This window comes from Malaclemys terrapin, chromosome 11 (genome assembly GCF_027887155.1).
Source record: "Malaclemys terrapin pileata isolate rMalTer1 chromosome 11, rMalTer1.hap1, whole genome shotgun sequence".
NCBI lineage: Eukaryota > Metazoa > Chordata > Testudines > Emydidae > Malaclemys > Malaclemys terrapin.
In genome coordinates, this window is record NC_071515.1 from 8,222,807 (window position 1) to 8,231,547 (window position 8,741).

Genomic DNA, 8,741 nt, shown 5'->3' on the forward strand with positions numbered 1-8,741 from the left:
CTCTGCTATGTACATTGGCCAAACTGGACAGTCACTACGCAAGAGGATAAATGGACACAAGTCAGATATCAGGAATGGCAATATACAAAAACCTGTAGGAGAACACTTCAACCTCCCTGGCCACACAATAGCAGATGTAAAGGTAGCCATCTTACAGCAAAAGAACTTCAGGACCAGACTCCAAAGAGAAACTGCTGAGCTCCAGTTCATTTGCAAATTTGACACCATCAGATCAGGATTAAACAAAGACTGTAAATGGCTATCCAACTACAGAAACAGTTTCTCCTCCCTTGGTGTTCACACCTCAACTGCTAGCAGAGCACCTCACCCTCCCTGATTGAACTAACCTCGTTATCTCCATACTGATTTATACCTGCCTCTGGAAATTTCCATTACTTGCATCTGAAGAAGTGAGGTTCTTACCCACGAAAGCTTATGCTCCCAATACTTCTGTTAATCTTAAAGGTGCCACAGGACCCTCTGTTGCTTTTTACAGATTCAGACTAACACGGCTACCCCTCTGATACCAAACCTTTTGAGCCTCTCTTTACAGGAGAATTTTTCTGTACCCCTAATCATCCTTGTCATCTGTCACAAAACTCTGCCTGACGCCCTTCTGAGACGGGGTGTCAAGAAATGAACAGGTGAGGGTGTGCCATGGTTTTATACAATGGCATTATAACATTTTCTGTATTACCCTCAATCCCTTTCCTTACGCACCCTAATATGTTTTTTTCCTTTTTGACCAGGATCTCTAAGTCTTGTTGCCGAATTGTTACAGCACACTTAAAACCCAGTAAGTTGTATGAGTAGTTTAAATTATTTATTCCAATGTGCATTGTCTTCCATTAGTCATCATTGTGCCGTTGCTTTTCACCTGATTATTCACTTTAACTTCATTAGGTCTCTTTAAACGTCTTCCAAGTCTCAAGTAAGCTAAATAATTTTACTTCACCTGCAAAGTATAAGTCTGAATGAAAAGAAAAAAGCAAAATCCTTGAGATTTTTAGCGTTAGATCACAACAACAAGGGACCACGATAGGAAAGGTTTGAATTAATCTGTACTTTTTGAGATTAAAAAACTTAGGGGAGGGCTACACTTAAAAATTAGATCCGTCTAGGCACATTACGCAGGGCTGTGAAAAACATTGTGCCCTGTGCAATGTAGTTAGGTTGACCTAACCCCCACTTGGAGAGATGGACTAACTATCAATGGAAAAAGCTAGTCCGTTGCTGGAGGAAGCATCTACGCTACAGTAGAGCTACGCTGTAGCTCTGCCGCTGGAGAGAAGACATGCCCTTCTTGTTGAAAGTTTTGCAAACTCGCTAACAAGTTTTTGTGTCCCTCTAGCTGTCCTACAAAATTGTGTTGTATTCCAAAATTTGAAGCCTGGACAGTGTGGCTTTGACAATTTTCCCAGGAAGGAACAGGAAAATGTTCAAGAAATCACCATTATTAGAAATCTAGATGTGATTCTGTCATTGGAGCACAAGGAGAAAATAAAATGGGTTGGATCATATAGCCTATGACAGACTTTGTCACTGATGAAGTGTTTCAACAGCCAAAGCAAAGGTACAGGGCTGATGTATTACTTATACACTATGCTCTCCCAGTGCTTCACAAACATATCAGGGGTGAGGTAATGTTTCGAGATGGTGCATTTTCTCCAAAAGATTCTTTCCACAGCTTCTAGGGGAATATGGACATTGATTTCCAGCCATGAGTCGCTTGGCCAATGCTGCACTCTCCTTCAATTTTAATAATCTAGTGAGCCCTACATCCATTTTATAAAGCACAATGGCAATTGCCCAGAGAAACTGCAAGAGGAAAGCCAATAAAAAGCCCTTATAAAAGGGAAATTAACATTAAATTCCAATTGTTTAAATGAATAGTGTTACATGAGGGTGACATATGTACCTCTCACATCACCAAATCTAGGACCAGACCAGGGCCAATCTGAGGTATGTGCCCAAGGGCATATGGAGGCCTAAGGAGCCCACTTATTCCCCTTCTCAGAGTGGCTACTCCCCATCCTGCAATTAGATCTATCCACCAATGCCCCAAACTCACCCGTCAACTTGGAACAAGAGTGTTTCAGAGGCTTTCCCCAGTCATCAGATATGTTGGCATACCCTCCTTCAGACTGGTTCTGCTGCACTGAAACATCACTCCTGGAGCAAATTCATCCTCAGTAAGTCATTCGGAGTAAATACAGCGAGCAAACAGCCAACAGACCTACAGTGGTTATATCCACCGCAGACTGGATTTCATAATAGAGATGATCATCTTTTTTCAGTTATAGGAAAGCCCAGTAAAGTCAGTGGAAAAACACCCAAGGTTTGGAATATGGCCATACTGAGCACTAATGTTTTATTGATTGCTTTTTCTTTTTTCTTACTCTCACTCAAATAGCTCCAGTTTTAGAGTTAAGAAGCATGGTGAGAAATGTGTTCTGGGGGACCAGTTCTGCAAATCTTCTGCCAGTGATTTTATTGGGTCAATAATGCAAAATTTATAAATAAATAAAAAAATTGCAAAATTTTTATTTAAATTTTGTAAAAATTGTCAAAATTTGAAATGTTTACATTTTTTTGGCAACGTTTGCAATTAAAAAAATGTTGATCAGTTCTTATAGCTGGTTAAAAAACACACAATAAATTCCCCCAAATGCAGAGCTTTCCTTCTTTGGTCAAAATTTGAAATTTCACTTAAATATTTTGTTGAAAAAAATCTAATTTTGGAATCTCTGGTCTGAATTTTGGAATCTCTGGCCTGAATTAACAATTCTGTGGGAATGGGTCTTAAATATTTTGGCAATGGGGAGGGGAAAAAAAGAGTTGTAAAAGAACCAAGATATTTACTAGATAAATATCAACTTCAGTATGTAAAACACTGGGAGTTCAATGGCTACACATCATTAAAATCTGGCCTTTAGTCTCTAACTTCCATTGACTTTCAATGAGACTTAGGCTCAGTCTTTTAGGCCTTGCAACACTCAGCAGACCAGCTCCTAAATACATTTAAAAATCCACCCACAGGCTATCCCATGAGTGGGTGAAGTCAATGGAGCTATGTTGGTATCCGCCGGCTGAGGATCTGGGCCCATAGCATTTAAATATTTTTCTAATCCTCAGTTTAAAAGGACAAGCACTACACTAGCACTCAGCCGTTAACCACTGTAGGACTGTTTCATCTTGCACACTCGTAAAAGAATTTTGCTCCATAATAAATGTATTGCATGCATTTCTGTAGCTTAAAAAAGTTAAAGTCATTGCATTCATCAAAGAAGTCAAATAAAGCATGTTATAAATACCTAGCAAAGCAGAAGTTTTCAATTACCCTAACTCCGTTCCTATAATTACCAGCCTCCATTAGGGCAACTTTCTTATAGTCAAAACATCAAAGCAGATGTTCTCCTTTACCTTAGTTAGCTACCAACTCGCCTGCAGATTTAACCCATCTGTGTGGATGTCTTAGTTTCACTGTTCCTGTTTTAAATTCCCATGTTGAGCCCACGCTACCACTGCTTTGATATTCCAAAACTGCAGTGTACTATCATGATCATGTGTGATACAACCCCGTATTCCAACTCACGAAGAACTATGTGAAACCCATGCATTGAGTATTGTTTCCTTGTTAGGCTCTACCAGACAAACACAGCCACTCCCCAATGAAGATGACAATGAGCTTTGGATCCATAATCCTTGTCTTTTAAGGTCCCTAAATGTTTAGTGCATCATAGATGAAGAAAAACGCAACCATGTCAGCGCAGTCATTTGTGCCAAGTCACATGGGTCTAGGAAGTAGCAGTGTTCTTATTTATGGAGCAGAAATTCCAGTCTCATTGGCTGTGATTGGGAGTAGTCCGCAGGAAATGAGTTCTAAAAGGTATCTAAATATTGTAATGTTACATTTGTGACAGAAACTGGCAAATGACAGAAAAGTTGGTAATTTAAAACACATTCAGGCTATTGGGTAATTTTAAGATGATTTCTGTTGCAGTCACACACCCTGCAAGCTGCCTTCTCCAGTGCTATTTAGGATACTCAGGTTTGTTCATTTGCGTCTGGGCTCCTAGCTTGACCAGGACTCAAAGTCCTATAGCGATACCACTCCTAGCTTCCATCTCGCAACAGCGAAGCCTCTGGCCAACCTGTCCATCCTGCTTAAAAGATTGTGACATGGGGCTTTGGAGGGGTGGGACATAAACATGAGCTCCTCCTCCCTGGGCTCCAACAGGAGTTGAGAGGACACTGCCCTGCCATTAGGAGAAATGAGTTAGTTGGGGTTATTTTCATTGCCACGACCATATGTCTATAAAATGTAAATTAGTTTGCAAAGGGAATCTAGTGGGGTATGCGTGAGGAATTGGCTCTTCTGCTGTTACTCACTTCCATGTGGTATGAGGGATGAGTCACATGGCTTTGAAGTCCCAAGTCTTGTTAGTGTGGGTCAGATGTTTGAACGTGTATAAGGGTAGTATATGGGCTAATTAAATCAAGGCTTCTGGTGCGCCTGTCGTTCTGCAGCTAGATTTTAATGGAAAATAGTTTATTTGCATTGCTTGTCATTTGAGGATTAGCTGATAAATCAAATAGCTCTCATGTTCTGCTGGAGACCATCCTCCCATGAAGTGATTTTTTGGCTAGTGAGTGGAACCAGTTAAACACCCCTGGATATTGAGGTTCTCTGTTTAGCCACAGAACAGCTATAGCCTCAATATAAGCTTCCCCCCACCCAGTTGCTACAACCCTGACCTGGTATTTAGTTATCTATGTTTAGGGAATGATGCCCCTGGCTGAGCCAGCTGTAGGACGGTGCCTGGGACATCTAGATTGAAAAGTCTTTGTTGCTTGAATGAAAGAACCAGGGCCCAGCTCCTCAAAGGGGCATGGCCTCCTCCCTTCCATTGATTTCAGTGGTCAAGTCACTCCGCCTTTCCATGCCCACCTTTCCCCCCCTACAGACGTGAATGGGATGCGATGAGCAAGTGGCCCGTGCGTTGTCTGTGATTAATTGCTAACACTGATGCAAAATACAGGAGGCATGAGTCTGTGATGCAGGCAACGGTAGGTGGAGTGTTGGAGCCAACCAATTCATTTCACAGCAACCGTCCAACGGTGACAGCCAGTCATGGCTGGCCAGCAATGGACCAGCCCCAGTGGCCAAGAGGTGGAAAGCTCTGGGTGCAATTAACCAAGCTTGCCAGTTCCATGCATGTGTCAGTCATTATGCTCACCCTTACAATGGAAGCACCAACTTAGCCACTGAAAAATGTAGGTCAGCTCTCAGCTGGAGGAAATTGGCATCATTCCCTGGCAGGAACACGCCAGCTGAAGAGCTGGCACATATGGCATGGGGATTTTAATGATGACAGGAAAGAAAAAGCCCATCTGCTGTGGAAAATTGGACTCTGGCAAACTGCATCTCAGCTGAGTCTCAAATGCAGGGTTGTCCCCTTTGCTCTTGTGTATGAGCCTCCTAAAATAGCAGCCACCACACAGGCATTCACAATAACACTACCACCTGGCCCCTATATAGTACTTTTCATCAGCAGCTCAGTATCATTATTCCCATTCTACAAATGGGGAAACTGAGGCACATAGCAACACAGCGATTTGTACAAGGTCACCCAGCAGGCCTATAACCCAGTTCTGAGTTCCAGTGCAATGTGCTACTCACTAGGGTACACAGCCTCCATGATGTGTAAAAAAGCAATACATTTGTGTGTGTGTGTGTGTGTGTGTGTGTGTGTGTGTGTATCGTTTTCAAGCTTTTCTCTGCAACCAGTTGGAAAATAAACTTTTTTTAAATGAAGTTGAGCTGCTCACTTATTCACAGGCCTCCAGGGGGCAGAGCCTCAGCTGGTGTCTGGCATCAGCGCTCCACGGATTTCAATGCAGCTGGGACAAACTACACCAGCTGAGCAGCTGGGGCTTTACGAAAAAAATGCCAGAGATCACGAAGCTTGCAGTAAAATGGTAAGAATTGGCAACACCATCTCTGTGCTGGGTGTACACACACACACACACACACACACACACACACACACGATTTAGTTCATCAGATGCAAAGTCTTGTCTAGGCAGCCATTTCAGTTTGACTGTGTTTTTTTGTGGTCTTAGCTTACTGGGCATAAACTGAAATAAGAGTGTCCACATGTGGGTTTGCATCTATTTAACTCAATTAGTTTTAAAACCAGTTTCAGAGGCTACTTCCCCCGCATATAACCACATATGACAGAGGGAAATGTTGACTTACCTAGATTGGGTGTAGTGAACTCGAGCTGTGTGTTGAGAAGCAGTTGGCTATTTTGCTCCCTACACTGGAGTCGCTTTTAAAAAATATCATCCATTAAAAGTGGAATGCAGCTTTTTTCCCATTTGTCCTTCCTTAGGACAGAGCAGTGTTCCACAGAAGTCTCCCTGGCCTCGTATCCTGAGAGGCTGGATCAGTACGGACCCAAGTACTTCAATGGGCCAATTATACCGTATGGTTTTCAAATTACAAATGGGAAAGCCATACTGTTTTGGAATACACAGCTCTGGCCATGCACAGGTCTAGTTGGTTATTCTTTGGTTACAGCAGCTCTAGTGGAAAAAAAGATGCAGCTAAAACAGTCAATCGTTGCATTTTTCAGCCTGGAAAGCTCACATTTTTATGGGGCATAAACCACAAATTAGAATTCCAGGCGACAGATAAAGCTGCAGTTTAATGGCAACTAATGTGGACCCACTGGTGATGACTACACCAAGAGAGGCTCTGAAATCCCTCATCAGCTACTATTGCAGTGATGGGAGCATTCCAGGTAGCATGCACCCCCACCCCCGCCCCCACAGACAGCATGACCCCATTAGCACTGCAGGAGACAAACAAACATCTTTCGCTCCCATGTGGACAGAGCTGCATGTCATCAGCCTCAATCAGAGTGGGGGGCCCCCAAAATGTGGGACACTCCCTTTCTTGACAAACACCCATACCATTTCATGCTTCTTGTAAGCCAGGGGGAAGCAGGGCCACCAGTTGAGAATACACCGAACAATGCAAAAGAAGCCCTGGAACGGTCACTCCTTCATTGTAAAACTGAATATCATTTGTTAATTATCATGCTGTATTTAAAATAAGTCGTACAACCCAGTGTGATTTCTGCCATATTTCTCTGCCCATGTTTTGCTAGCCCATCAGCTCTTCTCTGCTTACCATGGCCCTTTTCTCTTTCCCCTTTTTAGCCACCTTCATTGCACCTGTCTGCTTTGTCCTTATCTTTCCTGCACTGTGTGGATGAACTGTTTTGCGATTCAGGTCTATCATAGGAGATAAGGGTTTGCAGAGACCTCAGGAGGTCATCTAGTCCAACCCCCTGCTCTAAGCAGGACCAATCCCAACTAAATCATCCCAGCCAGGGCTCTGTCAAGCCGGGCCTTAAAAACCTCTAAGGATGGAGATTTCACTGCCTCTGACCTGAGGTCTGCTCTGCCAACACATGCAGAAAATTATTAATTATTTCTTATTCCCAGAATCCACAACTGAGATCAGGGCCCCATTGTACATATACAGACAGCCCCCGCCCTGAACAGCTCACAGTCTAAGTAGATAAGACAAAGGCAGGGGAAACAGAAGTTTTATTATCTTTTACTACTTCTAGAGTGGCCTGTGGAGCAGTCCCCTCGTTTATGTAAGTTTGCAGAAAAACACAAAATAAGCTAAAAAAGAACAAAATCCCAGTCCTTTGTTTTTACCCCCAATGCTTTACTTCATCAGTACATTTATGTGATCCTTCTAGTTATATCACAGCTTGGCTTTTGGCTAAAGGCTTCCTCCCTTGCCTGACATCCTTCTCTGTTCAGCACTGAGCTTCTAAAATCCCATGTGCACATTGTGACATCACAGACTGCCGAAATGCAAATCATGAGCATAATACAAATGGGCCAGATTCTTCCCAGTGAAACCCAGTGCAGTTGCCTAAGGGTGTGAGCTGGCAAAATGTAGTATTATAGTTTCAGTATAAAATAAAGTAGGTAGGAGAAGTTTGGTTGGGACAGAGGGAACCAGTATTTTCTTGCCGAAAGTTGCAAGGGAATTGACGCTACCCAAGTAAAATGGATTTGTGTTTATGGCTAACATGCTCCACTGCTTGACGCTGTGTCCTAGTCCCTGTGTAACCTGTTGTTTTTCCAATAAGTAGGTGTTACGGCTAAGATTTTTGAAAGTTACTATTGATTTTGGTGCCTTAATTTTTGGGTAACCAACCTGAAATGCCTTAAAGCAGGGGTTCTCAAACGGGGGGTCAGGATCCCTCAGGGGGTCGCAAGTTTATTACATGGAGAGATCGCGAGCTGTCAGCCTCCACCCTAAATCCCCGTTTGCCTCCAGCATTTATAATGGTGTTAAATATATAAAAAAGTGTTTTTAATTTATAAGGGGGGGTCACACTCAGAGACTTGCTATGTGAAAGGAGTCACCAGTACAAAAGTTTGTGAACCACTGCCTTAAAGGGACCTGATTTTCCAAGTGTTGAGCTCAGGCTCTTAGAAAATCAGGTCCTTTTAAGCTTTCTTAGGTTGGACACCCAAATATTGGGGTTTGCAGACTCACGGTCACTTTTAAAAATCAGGCCACAGTCCTTATTACGTCTGGAATTCATTACACACAGGTTAATCATGATGGGTTGTTATTATAATCAGGAAGCTATACGGTATTGCTGCAGTTCAACAGGCTTTCCACTGCTGCAGAGCAAAAA